Below are 22287 nucleotides of genomic sequence, written 5' to 3' on the forward strand. Positions count from 1 at the left end.
TCTTGGAGAGAACTGAGTCATTCATCCATTCAGTGATGGAGTAGGCATGAAGAGGTACTTAAGTGAGAGAACACTAACACAGAGGCAGATCTCAGCTCTGATTAGACATGTCTTACTCACTGAATGCATCATTTTAGAGCACGTTATTTATACTCCTTGAGTCAGTGCCAGAGTCTGTAAAAACTTGATATATACACTATCTGCAAACCAAAAATCTAAAATCCCCAAAGCTGTGACATCTAAAACATTTTTTAGTGCTGACATGGAATCACAAACAAAAATGTCGACATATGACTTCAGATGACAGGTCACATTCAAAAGGCAGGTGCACTCGAAACAATCAAATACTTCATTATGTGTTCGCACTAATTTTTTGCAATCCATAAAATGCTAACAACACCTGAGTCACAATGGATTTCAAGCATCATGGACAAAAGATACTCAGTCTGCCAATCAGCAGTACTTTTCAGTGCTGCTGAAATTAGCACATGAAAAATGCCTGCCTGGTTTATCTTTAGGATATTTCATTTCATGACAGACTATGGACACTGCCATGGAGGGCCTCACCCTCCCTGGGGGAATGAGGGGATAATGGGGGGGCTGGGTGGAGGGCACGGGAGGAGGGGAGGGAAAGGGAGAGGGACCTGGAACTGACTTGTGAAGCAACCTTGTTTCTTATCTAAATTTAAACTGAAAAATAAATAAATAAATAAAAGATATTTCATTTCATAGGCGTACTAACAGTGCTTAGCATTTCATGAGGGATTTGGGCATAAAGCCATAGCCAATTGTGACAAAGTTTTGCAAGAATAATTTGACAAACAGAGTTCTATCCAGCTTAGAAACAAATGGTATAACTAAAACTTTTATGTCTGTAGCATTGAGGCAAATGATGATCAAGAGGATGATCAACTTATAATACAGATTCAATGTAGTTTGAAAGGAGAACAATTCTGGAAATACCCTACAACGTCCCATCTTCCTTCCAGGATACACTTGCAGCCCCTCCTTCCCTACACATCTAGCCCCCAACATCTCCTTAGTGGGGGTATCCAGTTGCTCCACATTTTTCCTCTACATTTGGTATTATCATGGGTTAAACAAACAAAAAGATTTTAAGTGATACATAGGAGCAAAGTCTCCTCTGTGAATCAGAGATATGAAGCTTCCTGGTGCTGATCTGGAATATCAGGGGACTGGGGAAGAGCTCACTGCCTTACACCTGTAACAGGGACATACAGGTATCCCTCAGAGCCAACACCTTCTCTGAAGCTGGGCAAGCATTTGCAAAACTGCTGATGTCACCAGTAGCAGTATCAGTAGGAAGTGGGTTTTTAGAAACATATATAAAAATAGCAATGTTTAACCTGCATGTGAGCTACCTAACAGTGTCAACTAGTGATGGAGCTCCTATATGATCACAGTTCTCAAAGAGCACAGCCTCTAGAGAGGCCACAGATGTCTTGTTTGGGGGAGGTACATTTTATGATGTTTGTATCACAAAGATGCTATGGAACTGCGTTTCTCAGAAAGTTTTCCTGATAAATGTTATACGAATATATATGTGATATATATATATGCATGTATACATATATACAACACAAGTGATCATATGAATGGAAACCAATTGGTTGGCCCTGTAAAATGCTGATCCATCAGTACATCCATTACGTACTGTGAGAAATTAGCATGATGGAAGGCAAAGACAGGTTTTGGACAAACATCTCTCCCTCTCACTGCAATCTCTTTCTTTTGCTGCAGCTCATCAACCTCATACGGAGCCAATCTTGCTACTTCTGGATGTTCCACATAAAAACTCTTCTCAAACTTGGGGAGATCACTCAAATCCCACTTCTTTTTTTCATAACCGCTCCCCGGGATCACCAAACGTTTTTGGGGGAAGGCCACTACCACCTCTTGCTCCAAATCCTCCACAGTCTCCATCCCGATCCCAGTCCCAAAAGCCTCCTCCACACATGGTCCTAAATGGGTAGAGATCTGGGAGCGGGGCCAGGATGGCCGAGCTGAGCTTCTGGCACATTCGTGAGGACAAAAGTTCAGACCCCAGAACCCATTTATAAAAGACAGACAAACAGTAGCAGGTATGTCTGTCATTCCACTGTGGTAATGAAATCTTGTCTTAAATTGGGTAGAAGGCACATACTGATACCAGAGGCGGTCCACTGACTTCTCCCCCCCCCACCTCTATCACTCACACACATACACACACACACACACACACACACACACGTTTCCCCCCCTCTCTATCACTCACTCACACACGCACACGCACACGCACACACACATACCTACCTGACACTAAGACTTTACAGTTGGAAAGTAAGTTCTCTTGACAACAGAGTTTCAGAATACTTTTCTCCAGGAATTCTGTGACCTGCCATCTTTCCTATGGCACATCTGTACACACTTATATCTGCCCTTATTTTTCTCTTTAGCACTTTCTCATAAAGGCATAAAGCATAGGTTTTAGTTGCAGCAGCATGAACTCTTCTAATGTGTCAAAAGGAAAAGTTGCAAGGTAAGGTAAGATCAAGTGAAGTGCCCAATAAAACAACTCTAGGCTTTGTTATCTGAGGAAAACTTTCCCCCAACCAGTGCCTACAAGGGAAACACTCTAACATGGCTCGTTCATCCAATGGAGGACCCATTTCCCATGAATCAACTCTCAGAAGTGAGGGTAATGGAGTTCAGGGCATTATAGATCAAATATGCCATAAGACAGAACTTAGTCCAACATTTGGCTAAGCGCACTTTTCCTGTCCTTGGGACCACAGAAAATTAACATGGGAACAAGAAAGGCATTATGGCTCTGATCTGACTTGCTCATGCACTTGGAGGGGGACAATATAAGCTATTTTGAAGCCTCTGGCCTCAAACTTCAAGAGCTAGATGAGCTATCTAAAACTTACCTCCCTCATGACATGTGAACTACTGGTACAGGATGAAAGAGGTCTAATAACTATTATTCTGTAGATGTAACTCTGCAGGTGTTTTGAGTTCATTAATCTCATTACCATCAACTCTTGGGTTTAATTCACTTCAATTTTTAGGCATTTTCCCCAGAATTAGGCCTCTAAACTAATAAATGAACATCACTCACAACCAAGAGACAAAGTCCAGCTTTTATGACTTAAGGCAACTTTCTGTGTCTTCCAAACACTAAGTGTAAGACATGCCAAGGTCACCCAAGAAATGTCATATAAAAGTAGCTTCACATGCCTGCAACATCCAAGTGATTATCAGCACCTGAAAACAATAATATTATGCAAAATAACACTATTATTATAGGAGAACTGAACTTTGAAGTAAACCACAGAATACCTACTTGTGATCTAGAGAAGGAAATACAATTTTTAAGAATACATCATTTGTAATAAGTATTCAGATCAGTACTGAGAATTAGCAGCTGGTATCTTGAGCATATATATGTGCAATGTTAAATTTCCACACCTGTCAAGCCATGCCATGATTGGACTAGTCCCGGAACTTCTGTTTGACTGGTTTTTACACTATCTCACCAGGATCTAAACTAGTCATTGGATTGTATGGTTTTTATGAGGAACATTATATCTTTTCACAAACCAATTAAAGAGATTCAAAAACATCTGAGATTCTTGCAGTCTGTTCATGCACTAGAATGTTATTTTTAAACACACATTTGTAAGTTTCACAGCCCTTTGGAAATGTGCTCAATTGTTTTCTTTTTCTGTCGTGAAAAATCTGCTTTTTGTTAAACTTTTGTAGTCACTGAGTGGTGAAGGTCTGAACAACAAATGTTCTCAGATTGCAGAAAAGAAAGACAGGGCACAAGACTTCCACGTGGAAATTGTTTAAGGAAAAGGGACAGTGCCTACCTAACCAGAGGAGAAGGCCATCAAACCCACAGGAGAAGAGGTCATCACCAACGCCATTGCCACCCCACTCTTCCCCATACCCAGGCAGGGGTGAATGTCCTTCGGTGGAAGCCCAGCCCACTCTAAGTGAGTAGCTTCTGCTGTCACAAAAGGTTCAGTATGGTCCACCATGAGTTCGTAGTACCACTTCTTATACTACGCAGACCCTTCACTGACACCCAGGAAAATATTAGGCCTCATGCTTTTAGACAGAAAAAGACAGAGAAAACTTCCAATGGCTTCTTTAATCATCATTCTAAATACTGTTCCTGATTATTCTCTACAATGTACACGGCATTAATTTGACAGGCTCTAGAATCATTTAGGAGACCAACATCTGGGCACATCTGTGACCATGTTTCTAGGTTGAGCTCACTGCGGTGGGCATTAACATCCCAATGCGCTAGGGTTCTGAACTAAATAGAGATGAGAAAAAGCAAGCTAAGCAACCACATCCATCTCTCTGTTCCTGGCTGCCCATGCAAAGTGCCCCTCCATTTCTGTGCCTGTTGCCATGCCTTGTCCCTCCTGCGCCCACAAACTACAAGCCAGAGTAAATGCTTCCTTCCCACATAGCCTTTGCCAGCTACTTTGTCATGACAACAAGGAAAGTAGCTGATTCAGCAGCCAAGCCTACATTTTAACAATATCACAGAATTATAAAACCCATCAGTGAGGTGCTACCCAGGCCAACAGCACCCCCAGTTCACTGAGGTGATAACCCAGGCAGACAGCACCCCCAGTTCACTGAGGTGATAACCCAGGCCGACAGCACCCCCAGTTCACTGAGGTGATAACCCAGGCCGACAGCACCCCCAGTTCACTGAGGTGCTGCCCACGCCGACAGCACCCCCAGTTCACTGAGGTGATAACCCACGCCGACAGCACCCCCAGTTCACTGAGGTGATAACCCAGGAAGACAGCATCCTCAACTCACCTTGATTGTGCAGCACCTGATGTTGGGTTTACTTGACCAAGCCAATCCAGAGTCTAATAGGACTTTTTTTTTAACTGATCTTTTGAAATTTTCATATCATTAATCAAATGTAGTTTATAAAATGAGATACTTGATACAACAGGATCACATAATAAATGGAGCTGTTATTAAGCCAGGACATGTGAATCTTCCTCATGTAAGTGCCATGTCACATGGACTATGATATGATCAACAGTTGCACATGACTAATGAGGATTGTTGCTGTCTGTTGACTACTTACTTCCTTTGGAAAGAAAACGTTTTGGCAAGTTTCATTTAAGCCCATTTTAAGAGTGGGCTTACATATCTGGTGATCCCTGAACAAGTGGAGATAGCAGAAGTACCACTCATTAACATCAGCCTTATCTCCTGTTTAAACAACACAACTCAGGGAGCCTGGAGAGGTGGTTCAGAGGTTAAGAGCACTGGTTGCTCTTGCAGAGGACCCTGGTTCAAATCCTAGAACCCACAAGGTGGCTCACAACTGCCTATAACTTCAACTCCAGAGGATCTGATGCCCTCCTCTATCCTCCGGGAATGTATGTAGTATATACCATGCACTCAAACTCAAAGTGAAAATAAACAAATCTTTTAAAAGCTGCAGATCTCACACCACTTCTGTCTATAGAAGAATACAGTGACAGAAGCTTATGGAAGCCCATTTACTCTACCACACAGAGCATTGTATTGGCATGCTTTTCTGGTACTGATTTCTTTTTAATCTAGAGGGATTTAAAAAAAAAAGACAACAGGGTATATTATTCACTAGCTCAGCTTCTGCAGACAGACCCAAGCATCACCCCAGTCCCACCGTCATCATCTACAAAAGCAAGAGAAAAGCAGTACCAAAAGAAACCTCACAAAATACAAACAGCACAGGCCATAGACAAATCATAGCACTAGGTAGCTTGTAGGTGACACTCATCACTGTCAGATTCCCTAAAAGGCTGATCCAATAGAAAATGTCATTTCATTAGCTATTTAGTTTGAAATGTGTTAGGCTTGGAGTACCCTATGATTTTTATCACCAGTAGTGGGCACATAAGAACAGTGTGACTTCCTACAAACTACCTACAGCTTAATCTGTATATTAATTAATGCAGCTACAGCCTGCTTCTGAAGATGCCAGTGACAACTTCTCTACACATGAAAAGTGAACAGAAACTCTTACAAATATGTTTGCAGTAAGTTCTTGCTTTGCTCAGTTCACCTATTGTTATTTTACTAACCTTTCTACTTGGTAGACAACAGTAAGTGTTCAGTGGGGGGGAAGGACATACACAAACCCTTAGTAAAACAAACAGACCTCCTTCTGGCTTCCCTAGAGAGACAACTTGCTGTGGTGTCAAGAGACAACAATGTCTGTGGGAAATTACCTGCTGACATGATTCACAAGACGGGTCTGCAGTAAGAGATCTCGTCCTGGCACGAGATTGTCACAGATGAGATGCTGGTTAGAACGGAGAGCAACCCCATGGCAAGCACAGAGAGAACACAACACATCCAGGACCTGGGGAGAGTCAGCACTTTAACAGACTCTGAATTCATCAACAGCACTTTCCACAAGGCAAACACAACCCCAGCTGTGATTGATCCCATCATTTCTCCTCTTTCTCCCTTTCTCTCCCTCTGTCTCCCTCCCCCATGATGTACATGTGTATGTGTGGTGTGCATGCATGTTCAAATATGTGTGGACATGCATGTGTGTATGTGCATGTGAAAGGCTGATGTTGGGCATCTTCCTGAATCATTCTCCCCACACATATTGAGGCAGGAACTCTCACTTGAACCCAGAGCTTACCAATTTGACTACTCTAGAACCAGCTTGCCTAAGGGGGGGGGGTCTCCTATTTCTGCCTCTCAAGCACTGGGATTACAGGAAGTGTCTCAATTTCCCAGCATGCATGCGGATGAGGGGGATCTGAACTCTGGGTCTCATGCTCTCACGAGCCCTTAACCATGCCTCACCCACAGCCTCAGCTTGGTCATTTTAACATGACAGTGTGTGTCCCAGTGGCTCTACACCTTTCTTTCACATACAGAGCAAGAACTGTTTGTACTCTCTCAGTTACGATGACTATATAAGAAACAATCTTACTCCATGGTAACTAAGGATGAAAAACAGTCACGAAAACTTCAACATCTTGAAATTATCTTATGTTGGCATATATCTCAATTTATTAGTTTATTTTTGACTGATACATGAAAACGAAACCATACTGATATCTAGGCTTTCAGGTATGCTTCGATGCATGCATATGTTGTCTGTTTTAAATCATTTTATAACATGTTAGATATTTTGATCTCTCAATGTTTTACTCCTTTTTAGCTTGTTGGACATTTATTCCATTTTTCTCACAGGTGTATATTTTCACTAGGCAATCACATGCCCATGGCTCAAATTTCCTATCATTTCATTATGGAAAAAAGCATTTAAAATCCTTTCTTCTAGCCTTTTGCAATATATAGCCCACTCTTCACTATGTAATGGTTTTAGAATTCCCCTATGGAAATCAAGCAGCTCACTTACCTTGTGATTTCTTCCATGCTTGTCTAAAAGTGAGATGATGGATTTGATATGCCCTTCCTTGATGATATTCAGAGCTTCTGGGATTTCCACTAACACACAGTGGAGGACCTCCAGACAAGGAAAAGGGAAAAGGAGTTGGAAGCTTTGGGAACTAGTTCCTTTTGTTTTAGTTCATTCAACTTCACTTGCTCTATTTCACATGTAATTACTTTGTGCTCAATGTGTTTGGCACTGTGCGAGGCAACAGGTGGCATTTGTCAGGACAGACAGACATCCAAAGGCAACAGATCTCAGTGGAGAGAGGTGTGGAGCTTAGCTGAGGAAGGTGACTGTACCTCGGGAGTACAATAGAGCAGTGTGGCAGGCTTGGGGGACTCAGCAAATGTATCCCCCAGATATTCAGAGAGGAGGGGGCAGAACATCAGTCAGGCTTGAGCAGCAGGCACACCAGGGTGCAGTATGTGAAACAAGCATGGACGGAAAGTAGCTTGGGGCAGATTCTGAAGCTTTCTGGCATCAGAAACATAACCCTAGTCAGCAAGAGAGACAGGTGGGTAAAGGCACTTGCAGCCAAGCCTGACAACCTGAATTGGATCCCCAGAAAAAAAAAACATTTCATTTAAAAATCAAAAGAAATAAACAGAACAGTACAGAAATGAAAAATATAAATTATAACCACCACAAAAGTACATGCCTTTTCTTCTTAAGGCTTATAAAAGAACAAAGACAAAATGGGTTTCATTATCAGAATGATTAGTGTATACTTGAAAAGCTAACTGTAAACCATGTTCCTTTTTTTCTATTGACCCATCATTGGGCCAGCAAAATGGCTCAGGTTGATAAAGGTTCTTGCTGCCAAGCTATTTGGCCTGATTATGATCCCCAGGCTACACATGGCAGAAGAAGTCTCAAGTTGTCCTCTGCCCTCCACAAGTGCATGGTGACATGTTTGACCACACATACCCATGTGCACACATACAAACACAAACACATGCAATTTCAGCAATTATTAATAAAGAAATAAACTATATACCCAATATTGCTCATCAGGAGACACAACCTGCAGAGCACTGGCTCGCTCTCAGAGTCTCTAAGAACTGCACAGAATTGGTAAGAAGCTTCTAAAACTCTGTAGTGAAGTCCTTATGTGTCAAATGGAGTTCACTTTCTTAGAAAAGACGCTTGTTAGGCTCACAAAAGAGGATGCAGGCATCATTCTCTCAAGTTCTCAGGACCTACGCCTGACCCAGATCCTTGTCCTCTACAGACAAGGGCAATGGATGCCACATCTATTTCATTTCTATAGGACCTCAAAATCTGGGGCTAATTTAGCTGTTGTCCAATAGCCTGACAATAATGGGAGAAAAAAGTCAAAGAAAACAGAAATTCAAGAAGTCAAGAATCAAGGGAGAAATGCTGACATCAGGGTACCAAATCTGTCCTCTGCTGTCACCATCATCTAAAATGCAGCAATAAAATATGATGCCAGTGATGGGAAAGTACTTCTAGTAGGTTTCCTATGCTATCCTGACTTTTTTCTCTCCATTATTTATTGCTACAGACACATAGATGCCTCGTTTTATTAATATAGTTTATTGTGCTGCCCTAATACATACATTTACTTACAGTGGTTACTTCCCACTACAAATCTGAACTGAGGGACTGTACAAGAGACCTTCAGGCACACAGGCTCTAGACTATTATCTGGATGCTATAACGAGAGGTCATGAGGGCTGATTCTTTATGCCTTTACAGAGGAGGAAGGCGACAGGAACATGCTTGTCCCTGACACCCAGGAGAGGATAAACTGTCAATGTGAGAGGAGACCCACACACCAAACCCAAAAGGCCTTGTCCAGACGCCACTAGGTTTAAGAACAGCAACACATTTCTGGGACTCGTGGCATTTTGCGTCACTCACCCATATTGAGGCATTACCCTTCTACAGAAAGTTAGCCAGCCTCTGCTGTATGCAGAAAAAGAAAAACCACCAAGCAATAGAATACTGAGAACAGGTCCTCTTAGCAGATAATCACTCACAAAGCTCACAGCATGCTCAAAACTGAATGCATCAGAAAAGGAATATGGCTAGATCTGGATGTGAACAGAGTATACTGCAACACCGAAGAATGATAATGTGAGAATAAACCACTGGCAGCAAGATGGAGGCAACAACAGGAGAATCATTAGAAGCTCATGGGTCAGCTATACTGTGTACACAGTGGTGAACAATAGGAAGACTATCTCAAAAACGGTAGGGAGCAAGGACCAATATGAGATTGTCCTGTGATCTCCACATACATGTATACATTTGCGGTCTCTCTCTCTCTCTCTCTCTCTCTCTCTCTCTCTCTCTCTCTCTCTCTCACACACACATATATATATATATACACACATGAACATACCATATATACACAAATATTAAAATAAATGATTGTAGTTTCAGTATAAGATAAATTAAACAGCATGGAATTTTCTTTCTTTTTGTTAACAAGGGATAAGTCATAAAAGCAAATGGAAGTTATCCTAAATAGTGTTTCTATACCTTACCCAACTGGAGAAAGAAAAAAATGTATGTCACATTAGTATTCGAATGCATAAAGTTTAAAAATCATGACTGCAAGAGCTGTGGCTTCAAGCCTAACTGAGAAAACATACATAATTACATATACTTTGAATTTTTCAGTATGTTTTTTAGGCTAAAGAGGAAAATAAGCTCATTATTTCTCAAGCTCACATGATATTGAGAAGGGGGAAAAGTTGACAAAGGTTAAATTTGAAAATAGGACACAAATTGGCAAAATCAGGACAGAGATGGAAACTGGAGCCAATGCATAATTTTCTTTTGCATACATAAGGTAACAAAACACACACTGGGAGAAACATCCGCAAAATAGATAAGCCAAGAAGAGACTGAGGTTCGGGGTTGGAAGGTGGGTGTGAGTCTGAAGATTCCCAGGGTAAACTGAGAGAAATTGCAAACATGGGGCAATGTAACTATAACGGACAGTTCAGCCTAATTAGGATTCTGATGGCTGCTCCCTTCAGTCTGAGGAGCCACTATTTATGAAGGACAGAGAAACTACAGTTGCCAAAGGACAATCAGGAAAATGTAATGCCAGTTTCAAAACAGTACATGATTTTAAGACCACATGATCATATCAGAAAGTTGATACTATTCAAATTTTTATTAGGATACATTGTCTCAAAGAGATTATAGAGGCTGGAGACGAGGCTCAGTTAGTTGGTAGGGTGCTTGCTAAGCAGGCATGAAGCCCTGGAGGTCTGATCCCCAGCACTACTTAAAACCTGGTGTGGTGGCACATGCATGTAATCCAGCACTAGGGAATTGGAGACTGTAGGATCAGAAGTTCAAGGTCATCCTACACTACACAGTGAGTTAAAGGCTTGCTCAGTTTACATGAGACTGTCTCAAAGAACAGTGTCAACTTGAAACATAAAAACACTAGATGTCCCCATGCCACTTTTGGTACTATGGTTGTTGGTTTGTTTTTTATTTTGTTTTACATTCATCAGTTTATTACTGAGTCCATTCAGTGGGCTAGTCTCTGTAAGCTCTTTGATCTTAGCAAAATGAGGAGCAAAGATGACATTACTCCAGAGCTCAGAGTGTTGACACAGATTCAATCTTCCTCTGCTTTTCCTTGACCTCAAGCAAGTGACCTGTAAGGGCTTTGCCTTTCCTTCTCCATCTTTGAATTGAAATCTGATGCTAGGATGGCAGAAACTCAGTAAAACAGATGAGCTTCCTTTGCCTGGAACATGATGTTGGGAGATTTCTTCACTGTTGCTTTAGATTGGCATATACATAAAGAGATATTTTAGGGACAGAGTTCAAGGCTGCACACAGAATTCCTTTATGCTTCATACATATATATACCTTACATACATATTCCAAAAGTAATTTGACTTATTTTAATACCTACTATACTTATTTATTTACTCATTTATGTATTTATTTACTGTGTATATGAGTGGGCATGTGCATCACAGCATCACAGTGTTGTAAAAGTCAGAGGAAAACTTTGGGAGTTGGTTTTCTCATCCCAGGGGTGTAACTCGGGTCATCAGGCTTAGTGTTAAGTACTTCTACCTGCCTAGCCATGTTGCCAGCCTATAGGCTATTTTATTCTATGTTCTAAATGACTTTTCACATGAAATACTGACAGAATGTCACAGATGAAAAGGTACAATGCCTTCTAGTAGACATTGAGTAAAGTATGCAAAACACTGCATTCTGGCTGTGACCCAGAATGAAGTCAGCCATCTAACTTTCCATCTGTAGTGTCTTATTGGTGACAAAAATAGGACCCAGGGGACTCCCTGCATTGTGATATTCATTGCTTCTCACTGTTCTCTGAATCTTGAGATGTATGTAAAATACAGTCCCACAATTGCCTATGATAGATCAAGTTCTTGGTCATGACAATTTCATATATTATCATATCCATCCCCATTTCCTCTCTAGTTCACCACAATCATTCCATCCCCATCCCCTCCCAACTTCACGTCTACCCATTTGTGTACAGACACGGGTGGCAGTAGGTGTGGGGCCATCTGTAGGAACGCGGGGAGTCCACCAGTGGCCACACGTAATGTAAGGTTGGAAGGAAGGAGTTGCTGGGGGAGGGACAATCATTTCTGTCAACTGTCAATAACTCCTTTGATAAGCAATGGGGCCCAGATAGCACCTTCCCCTTCTGTGCCAGAATTTTGACTGCATTAATCTTGTGCAGGTCTTGTGCAGAAAACACAGCTACTGTGAGTTCATGAATGCATTGGCCATGCCCAGTGGTTCCTGCCACACTAGGAGATCTGAATGATATCCCTGCTACATTACCCATAGTGCTCAGTGGCTCAGTCTCACATTAATGCTTGAATAGACAAGCACACCTTTGGGGCCTTCCTTAATAGAAACTGAAGAGAAGCTAACACTTAACAGGGCAGATTTCCAGGTCATGTGATTGGGTGTCTGTTACCCCAAGAACCATAAAGTGGGTTACAGACAGCACATTTGCCAATGTCATCTCAATGTCCCTTAACATGTACCAAAGAAACCGGTTTCCTTTCTAAGCATGTCTAGAAAAAAAAGAACCACCAAAACATAATGAAAGGCACCACTGAGGCACACACAGGCACAGTGCAAGTAGTCCTCGAACTCTACATAGGGAACTCCTGTCCATTTGAGGACTTGCAGCCCTAATGATTAACAATGCGCATTCTAGAAGCCACAGACCTGCCAAACATTGTATAATCTGGGGCATACAACCCATGCTTAAGCCAACCAGGAAACATCCGTATCTGTAAGCCAGAATCCTGCAAGCCTTGCTGTCCCATACCCTCAATACTGTACTACAGCTAGAAGTGCACAATGGTCTTCAAGTAACCATGGAAAACAACTATAAAGTCACTCAACTGCATGGCATAAAGGAGGGCACCGTTTATGCCTGACTCTGAAATAGCTGAAGAGCTCTTTCATTGTAAGAGCCATTTTCTAGAGATGTAATTTGCCATCCCCCCCTTCTCCACCTGCTTTAAGAAAAGCACTCTGAAGAAGATAAAAACGTCAGGAAACCAGTATCTTTGAACAATCTTACTTCTTTTTTTCACCCATTAAAACAGGTTGAGTTTCATTTGGAGTTTGTCTTAGGGATCCCCTCCCCCCCCCCCTCGTTTGCTACATATCATCTTGTTGATAAAATGTAAGATGCCTCCAAACAAAGGCTCCATTCTTTCTCCGTCTCTTCCTTCCTAGTTGCAACTTAATGCTTTGTAGAGAAAGAAAGTATGTGGAATACCACTCCCTCCTGATGTGGCTCAGGAAGGTTTCCTTTTTAACAAGGACAGAATTTTTAAATTCTGACACCTGACAACTAAATTAGGGCCTTCTCCTTACTAATACTCTACTCCAAGCACTTGAAGTAAACTCTATATTTTCCTGCATTCATAACCAATCACAATACAAAGCATGGTTTACACGTCCTGACCACCTAGATTGTCAGGATAGGCAACATGGCTGACTATAACATGGAATATTAGAACTATTAGGGTATAAAGACTTGCTGATGTCAGTGGCTATCAAAAAAGATTTAAATCAAAAGTTAAAATGGGGCTCCACAGAAAAACCATTTTCTGTGTAAGCATAAGAACAGATATTTGGACCCCCAGAATCCATGTGAAAGCCAGAGGCAGTAATATGAATCTGTAATCCCAGGGCTCCTATTGTGGGAATGGAAGCAGAAACAAGAGATCCCTGGAATTTCTTAGGCCAGGAAGCCTTCCAATAAGAAATAAGGTGAAGACTAATGCCCAAAGCCATCCACTGACCTTCACGTGCACACTCTTATGTGTCTGTGCATGTGTACACACACATGCATTCGCACACACACACACCATGCATACACATGCACCCACCACCAGATGTTTTTAAAACTAGAACCACTGTCTCCAATGAAATAGCCTCTTTCTCTGTGTCGTATAAGCCATCTGAGTTGGTGTCACTCAAGTAACTGTGATTTCTCCACCAGCAATAGTGGATCTTAAAAAATCAAGCCAAGAAGCTAGTTTCTTTTAAACTCAACACATCACATCTAACTGTGCATCAAGGAGGAAGGTTTCATAGGACACCAGAGGCTTAGACACTCTTGCCCAAGTAGTGGAAGTAACGTCTTTAGAATACAAAGAACTTCAAAATTCCAAGAAATCAACAACTATGACAACTGTAGGGTATTTAAACCACCTGTATCCAGAAATTGAACACTGTGATTCAAAGCTCTGGCATCTGAAGCCCCCTAAGTATCCCTGCACTGATTCTGCACTGAGGGGAGTTGCCAGGCTTCCCATAAGAACATGCTCAACACTGTAAAACTGTGGGGTGCAGAGCACACAAAGGATGATACCCAACAGAAGCCCACCAAGCCCCTGGCTAATGAGTGGGCTGCCTTTCTCTGGATGACTCGTCCCCACAAATACCACAAGAGCCAAGATCACCTAGAGAAAAGCCCAGGCATGGGAAACACTTCACCTTGACCCCTTGTACTTGCTCATGCCAACCTGCCATCTTTTCAATGAACTCTGACCTAGTAGGCACAGATGTACATTGTCATGGTTAAAATTTGCACTGCCCCCACAGACAGTGGGATTTAAACTCTTACATCCCAGATGATTCCCCATATAATGGAAACTAAAACAACTGAACAAAGAAGACAGCAGTTGTCAGAGTCTGGGGGCAGGGAGGACGGACAGGGAGATACTGGTCAAAGGCAAGAGAGGTTCAGAGTTTCTGCCTGGAACGATTATCCTGTTTTGTGGACAGTCTTCAAGGATTTATGAAACCTCTTCAAATTCACTATGGTGTTATATTAGGGAACCTGACTTCCCAATTTCACCCAAATATTCTTGTGTCTTTAAATTATTTTGATAACAAAGGGAAAAGTAGGAAATCTAACATCTAAAAATTTTGTGTGTTTGAGTATATCAGGATTGATCAGTTTGAAGAGGAAGAAGAATCCTAGTTCTTTAATGGATTTCAGGACTTTATCATTAGACATTTTATTAATGTAAATGACAAGGTTTTGCTAGATATCTACTGTGAACCCATATTCCCTGGAAAAAACTACACTTCCCACTGACCCTTCTGCAAGGCTGAGTAATTGATGGGGACATCAGTGATTGTGGTGGAATGGAATGGTACAGGACTGGAGCTTAATTATGATTTACCTTGTGCTATCTTCAGCATCCTTAACAGCCATTCTCACCTACCTCTGAGTCTCACTTAACAGCCTGTAACTAACAGATAAAACCTCTCATAATGTATTACCCTAACAAATCCACTGCTTCCACCGACCAAAAGGTTGAGCACCATCAGATAGCTCCAAGCCTACAGCCGAGCTTTCCTGCTCTGTTGTTAATTGTTCTACTCAGTGTTTCTACTGAAGCATTCGGAAAGTGCTCTGATTCATGACTTGTTTATTCTGTTACTATACAAACTTTGTGAAACTGCTGCTATGTGGGGACATGGAGTTTAGGGTGACCTAAGTCTATGTCCCCAGGCTTTTGAGTGGGCTCATCTCCCCTTTCAGGAGCTCTGTTGCGGCATCAACACTATTCAGGAATGGCAATGACTTGATGAACAAAAATATTCAAACAATTAAAAAGAAAACACATGATGCTGAACGTGCAAACTTGCTGTGTCTTAAAGAACAAGAAATGGAAGTAAACAGGAAGAAATATCATCTGCATCAAGGAGAAAACTAGGAACATACCAGAGGACACTTCCAGTCTTTCCAGTCTGCTGATCAGCCAGTCGAGGGAGCCAGAAAAATGCACAGTTTTTACAATTTCCTCTAATTAGAGCCGCTGCAAAAGAAGAACTCACATTAATGTGATTTTCAAGTTCAAGTACCAAGGTAAGGTTGCAGGAGGCACAAAATATGGGATGGAGGGAATAAAGCATCTTCCAGTTTCATCTAAACTATGCAAATGCAACTACATCCATATTCACACACACACACAAAAACTGGGTATTTTTGAAAATGTCTTAGCATCTTCGGGAGGGGACTGAAAACTCCTCTTCTCATTAGAAGGCAAATAATTCCTAACATGCATTTCTTTTAATTAGCCACCAGAATGAACTATTTGATCTCCCCAAAACCCAATTTTCACACCTATACTCCAAAGAAGTTAAGAACGTACCAGATTGCCTAAGACAAAATAAAAGGACATACAGCTAGCAGCTATGATTCTAACAGGTATGCTGGGAGATGTAACTAAATGAAGCAAGGAGAAAGGATGGCAGGCCGACAATTAATAACGTTGTAAGCCACTCACGTGTATGCACCTCTCTTCATTTAGAAGTCCACAGCCATGTAAAAGACTGGAACAGCTTAGAGAAACCTATTTTAACTTTTCCTAGTCTTGTGATTCTTAGCTTCTTTACTAAAGACTCTTTCTCACATGAAATTCTGAAGTGACAATTATTTCCATGAGGTTATATACTCAAATAAAAAAATTCAGTTTTCCATTTAAAAACTCAGCAGATTCAGTTCTGTGACAGCAAGTCTAGTAATCTTCTTTAACAAAAGTTCTATGCTTAGACCTGTAAGACGGTTCAGAAACAGTGTAAGTGCTCAAAGGTTTTTTTTTTAGCAGCATGACACTTAAAGGCAGAAAGCTATCCCCAGAGGGACAGTCATTGCCCACAGTCTTGCCACACTAGGAAGCAGATTGAAGGCCTGGAGTCTGAGGAAGAACAGGAGGGTGAAAAGCCTACGGTTAGACTGTGCAAGTCACACCTAAAGATGCCCTTCACATCTCCTTCCCAAGCAAAACAGCAAATAAAGCTGATTCATGTTCTGACAGTAAAATAAAAGAAATACAAAGGATGAGAAGTTTCCTCTCCCTCTGCCTGAAGGAAGACTTGGGAGCCTCAGAATAGGATAAAGGGGGTACATGCAATGTCTAGGTCTGGGGACAGGTGCTTGCTCCCAAGCTTGCCAACCCAAATATGGTGGAAGGAATGAACCGAGTCCTGCAAGTTGTACCCTGACCTCCATATGACCTCCACATTGGCATGACTCTGCCTCCCCCTCCTCCAACAACATATAAGGCACACAAATTTTTTTAAACAATCAATTAATAAAGATTTTCCTTTCTAAAAGAAAATAATGGCAGCCATATTCAACATACCAGTCTTCATCTGATGACCATTCTCACCTCCAAAGTGCAATGTAAGTATAAGACAGAATTCTTCCCTAATGCTAGAAAGACACAATTCCTACAACGTTCTTTAACTGCTGCCTTACTGGCCTTAATCTCTAAGGCTTTGAATCTTCCACACATCCTGTTTCCCCTCAGTTCGTCAAGAATTGTTGACATCAGAGTACTGGGCCCTGTGTGTGGCCCTGTGAATGCAAGGAAGTGTAAAATGTGAACCGAATACAGGGGCTTGTCAGTCTTCCTGGGCTGGATCTTAAGTTCTTTTAAATCTAACATCTGCCTTATTAAACCTCTTCACAGTGCAGAAAGTACAAGAGAAGCTATTTCTCAGCTCTACAAAAAGAATAACTGGCTGCTAGTATACTCAATAAAAATATCCAGTGTTTAAATAACTATAATTCATCTTACCTACAATAAAAACATTCTAACTAAGCTCTTAAGAAGCAAATGCAAGTTCACAGAACTAATTTTTATCAATGCTGAATAATTAAAATCTTCAAACTTTTATCTAATTAGAATATAAAAGTTAGCATTCTTAGTTTTCTCTGTGGGTGTGTTGTCCATTTCTTGTGTCTCCTGTCCCCTCATTTCAGGCTTCTCTGGGCTCAACCTTCATCGTGCCCTGCTGGCCAGGGCAAATTAACACCCAACGTTCTGGCTCCAAGACTGTGTGTCTATATCTATGGGAAGTTCAGGGCACTGTCACCCATGAAGGTATGGTACTTGCTGTGTAGCCTAGCAACTTCTAACTCACCATAATTCTCCCTCCTCGGGCTCCTCAGTGCTGGGGTTATAAGCATGTATCACCACACTTGGCCTTATTATTGGAAACTAGTCTTTAAAAATCATTATTATGTGCAGGTGAGATGGCTCAGTGAATAAAGATACTTCTTGTTAAATCTGATGGCCTGAGTCAATCCTAGGGGCTCACAGAATAGGAGAGGTCAGAGTTGTCCTCTGACCTCCACACGTGCTCTGTGGCACAAGTCCACATAGATACACACCACAATAAACACATATAGTAACAAAATCCTTATTGTATTATACAATTTGGTGGCTTGAACAAAATCACCCCTATAGTATCATGCATTTGAACACTCAGTCCCCAGCTGGTGATGTAACCAGAGGAGGTTTAGGAGTGGTGGCCTCGTTGGCGGAATTATGTCACTGGAGGTGGATGTGGGCATTGAGAGTTTAAAGATTCATCTCAGCATCATGTTTACAGTTCAAGATTGGGGTTCTTACACCCCGCTCCAGCAGCCATGCCTGCCACTTGCTGCCACACCTCCCTGCTGTGATGAACTCTTATTAGCCCTCTGGGACTGTAAGCCCCAATAAACTCTTTCTTCTGTAAGTTGTCCTAGTCATGGTGTTTTATTATGGCAACAGAGAAGTAACTAACATACAAGTACTCAGTTATTCATGTCTTATTTCATGTGAGCCTAATTTAAAATAGTGTGACTGAAATATTTTTGACTTAAAGAAGAAAATGTAACATGGATTTCATAGAAGCAGTGCTTTGGATTTTGAATTCTGTTTCTGAGTTATGGGTTTGTCATTCATGGTTGTCTTGTGGTGCTGGGTAATTAATTCCAGACCGCATGCCATTATGAGGGCCAGTGGCTGATGCCCAACAATATACTATATTAACAGCATTTGGGGAACACAAATGTTTAATAAATTGCATGAGGCATTCTTCTTTTAAAATAGGCTTCATACTAGATGATTGTATCCATTTGTGAGGTTATATCAGTGCTCTGGGCACTTTAAGACAGGCTATGCTAAACAATAATGTCTGAAAGGTTAAATGCATCAGACACATTTTCAATGTACTGTATTTTCAAGTTATAAAGTGCGTATGAAGATGTGACTCTTCATCTTCTGAAAAGCACCTGCAGTATTGTGATATCCTGATTCAAACTTTCCCCGAGGAATGACAGCCAGAGAATTACCAATAGATTGAAACTCCAATGTCAGGCCAGGGATCACTCACTCATCAGCTCTATTCATCCAGCACTGGGGACACGGTGCATCCCATATACTGCAGCAGGTAGGTGCTGGGAAGGGGTCCCAAGTCAGAAGCCATCTCACTAGCCTCTCACACTGCAAACGCTCAGCCCACAGGCTCTCACAGCCCAAACAGCAGGGGCTGAGGGAAGGAGAATCCGAGGGTTTAAGAACACGTAGATTACTAAGAAGACACTTAGGATCTATTAAACACTGGAGGTGAAGAATTTAAGAGAGTCTTAGAGAAATCAGGACATTGTCCTTGAGAATTAGAGACCTTGGAAACTACAGTTTGGTGGTTCCTGCCCAAAGATGCCGGAGTAAAAGAAGCACCTATGGAATCAGGTGTTCTCTATTGCTCATGGGAAGGAAATGCCACAGTGAGGCTGCTCTGTGTCTACTCAGTGGGGACACTGACGCAGCAGGGTGGCTTTAGGGTGGGCTTGTGTCACTAGGGGCACAGAGTCAAGGAAGGGTTAACTATGAGTCACCCAGAAGAGGGTAGTTACTGTCTCACCACAGGAATTGTGAGACAGACGGGCTCTTCTATGACATTCCACTATGCCTGCAAGAGAAAGTGGTTCTTAGCTCCTGCCGGGCCTCCCAAGGATATCAGCCTTAATATTCTGTACTGAGTGTACAGCCATATAACCAAGTACTAATAGTGCAGTCTCCCTCTCCTCTCCAGCCTTAACAGATCAGGAGCAGCTGCCTTGAGAAAAAACTGTATCTGTGACTGCCATTGCTATTTCATGGAGATGAGACTATGACAAAATAGTAAACAGGGAAAGCAGTATGCCTTGATTTAAAATGCAAGGCCTATCCAGGACCATGGGGAACAAGACAGGAAGTATCTCTGTCAAAGGAGGGACTAAGAATAAGGTATGCTGGCCCAGGACAAATCCTTATTGACCTGTTTTCTCCAAAGGCCTCACTTCTTAGCTTCTATTGCCTTAAATGATGCCCTTGTGGTGTTAATCTTGCCAGCTTAGCTGGATCTGGAATTAACTACAAAGCAAGCTTCTGGGGATACCTGTGAGGAACTCTCTTGATAAAGTTACCTGAAGTAAGAATAGACCCTGCCAATAGATGTTGGCAGCACTTTCCATTGGCAGTCTAGATAAATAGGAATTTCTACTGCTGCTGGATCTCTTCCCTGTGATCAGAAGCAAGAATTTTCTGGTGTGCAACACATGTTGAAGGCCAGAAGCTCTCTACGGATCCTTCAGACTCTCAAGGGTGAGGCAGCCATGGTTGGACTACCCATCCTGTATTGTGTAAGCCAAGCTAAAAATCTCCTTTTAAGATACACTCATTCTACTGGGCCGCCTCCTCCAGAACACCTGTTCCTAATAGTGTGAGGAGCCGCCCTCGCTATCGCTATTGCCGTTAGAAGATGGCGCTGACATCCACTGTCAGTTGGAGTTAACTGTCGCTGTCAGTTGGAGTTAACTGTCGCTGTCAGTTGGAGTTAACTGTCGCTGTCAGTTGGAGTTAACTGTCGCTGTCAGTTGGAGTTAACTGTCGCTGTCAGTTGGAGTTAACTGTCGCTGTCAGTTGGAGTTAACCGTTTAAACTGTGCCTCTCCCGTGACGTCATCTGGGGTGATGTGCAAACCACCAATCCCGGCTCTACACATCTCACTCGGAGCTCCTAGGCTTATATAAGGGGCTGGGTTTCTTAGCTTGGGGTCTCCCTCTAAGAAGCTGATCATCTATCTCTCAAGATGCATTAAAGCTTTACTGCAGAAGGATCCGAGTGTTCTGCGTCGTTCTTGCTGGCGAGACGGTAGCGCGGGACATCTGGTGCCGAAACCCGGGAACTCTTCAACATCGCCGGCGCCGCGGGAGACCCCTCGGAAAACGGGGCGGATTCAGAACTGCAGGGACGTAGGTTCAGAGAGGTATGCTTTATCCTGAACAACCCTTTTCTCGACTTTGGCCTTAGTTTGTCATCACCGTGGGACGGGTCAGTGGAGGCTTTGGTGCTAGTCCTGTTTGTCCTTCTCCTTCATCGTGGCTGGTGCTGACAGAACGGCGCTGTCCGTCTGGCGCTGTCCGTCTGGCGCTGTCCATCTGGCGCTGTCCATCTGGCGCTGTCCATCTGGCGCTGTCCATCTGGTGCTGTCAGTCTGGTGCTGTCAGTCTGGTGCTGTCAGTCTGGTAACGGAGTTGAGCGCGTTTTTTAGATAAGCTGTCAGCGCGATGGGGTCGTCACAGTCAGTGGTTACAGCCTTACAGACTGTGCTAAAACAAAGAGATCTTAAAATTGCACCACGAACACTTCAAAATTTTGTGAAGGAGGTAGATAGAGTGGCACCATGGTATGCTTGTTCCGGGTCCCTCACTGTGGCCTCATGGAACAAGCTAGGTAAAGAACTAGACAGGAAGCATGCAGAAGGAGATCTCTGCTTAGGTACCAAAGCCATTTGGAAGCTAGTTAAAAACTGCTTGGAGGATGAGGCCTGTCACCCTGCTATAATAGAAAGTCAGGGAACCTTAGAGGAAGTTCAGGATAGCATGTCAGAAACTGAACGGAGTGAGAGAATGGGAGCTCGCAAAAGAAAAGACATGTCTAAGAAAAAAGGCCCTCCCCAGGAAGTTAAGAAAGGGGAGAGAAAGAAGGGAGTTATCATTCACCCCTTAACAAATCTAAGAAAAAGAAAAAGCCAGAATCTAGTCTATACCCTACAGTAGAGCTAGAAGCCTTGGAGCTAGATAATTCTGATTCTGACACTCTGGATTCTAGCGAAGAAGGTGGTCTAGAGGAGGAGGTGGCACGGTATGAGGAAAAAAGATATCACCCTGATAGACACCGGCCACTGAAAACAAAAATGAATGTGAGGCCACCGCCTATAAATCCGGCGGGCTCACGCCCCTCAGCGCCTCCGCCATATGAGCTTCGGCTGAATACTGGTACTGACTCCTTTTTACCTTTAGAGGAACGGAGAAAAATACAAATGGCTTTTCCAGTATTCGAGAATGTGGAAGGCGGAAGAGTACATACCCCCGTAGATTACAATCAAATTAAAGAATTGGCCGAATCCGTTCGTAATTATGGGGTCAATGCTAACTTTACCACATTACAGGTGGAAAGGCTTGCTAATTTTGCCATGACTCCCAC

The 22287-nt window shown here is 42.4% G+C and overlaps 1 long non-coding RNA gene across 2 annotated transcripts in view; it reads right to left on the reverse strand.

Annotated features, from left to right (window-relative positions):
• LOC121135940 overlaps positions 1–22287 on the reverse strand; it is a 63312-nt gene that overhangs the window by 10599 nt on the left and 30426 nt on the right. For both annotated transcript variants that reach the window (XR_005873055.1, XR_005873056.1), the window contains exons 3-5: positions 15705–15798; positions 7421–7528; positions 6267–6400 (exon numbers count right to left, since the gene is read on the reverse strand). This is a non-coding gene — a long non-coding RNA (uncharacterized LOC121135940). The remainder of the gene's footprint in view (positions 1–6266; positions 6401–7420; positions 7529–15704; positions 15799–22287) is intronic.

Source organism: Mesocricetus auratus, unplaced genomic scaffold, assembly GCF_017639785.1.
Source record: "Mesocricetus auratus isolate SY011 unplaced genomic scaffold, BCM_Maur_2.0 Super-Scaffold_100045, whole genome shotgun sequence".
In the NCBI taxonomy this organism is placed as follows: Eukaryota; Metazoa; Chordata; class Mammalia; order Rodentia; family Cricetidae; genus Mesocricetus; species Mesocricetus auratus.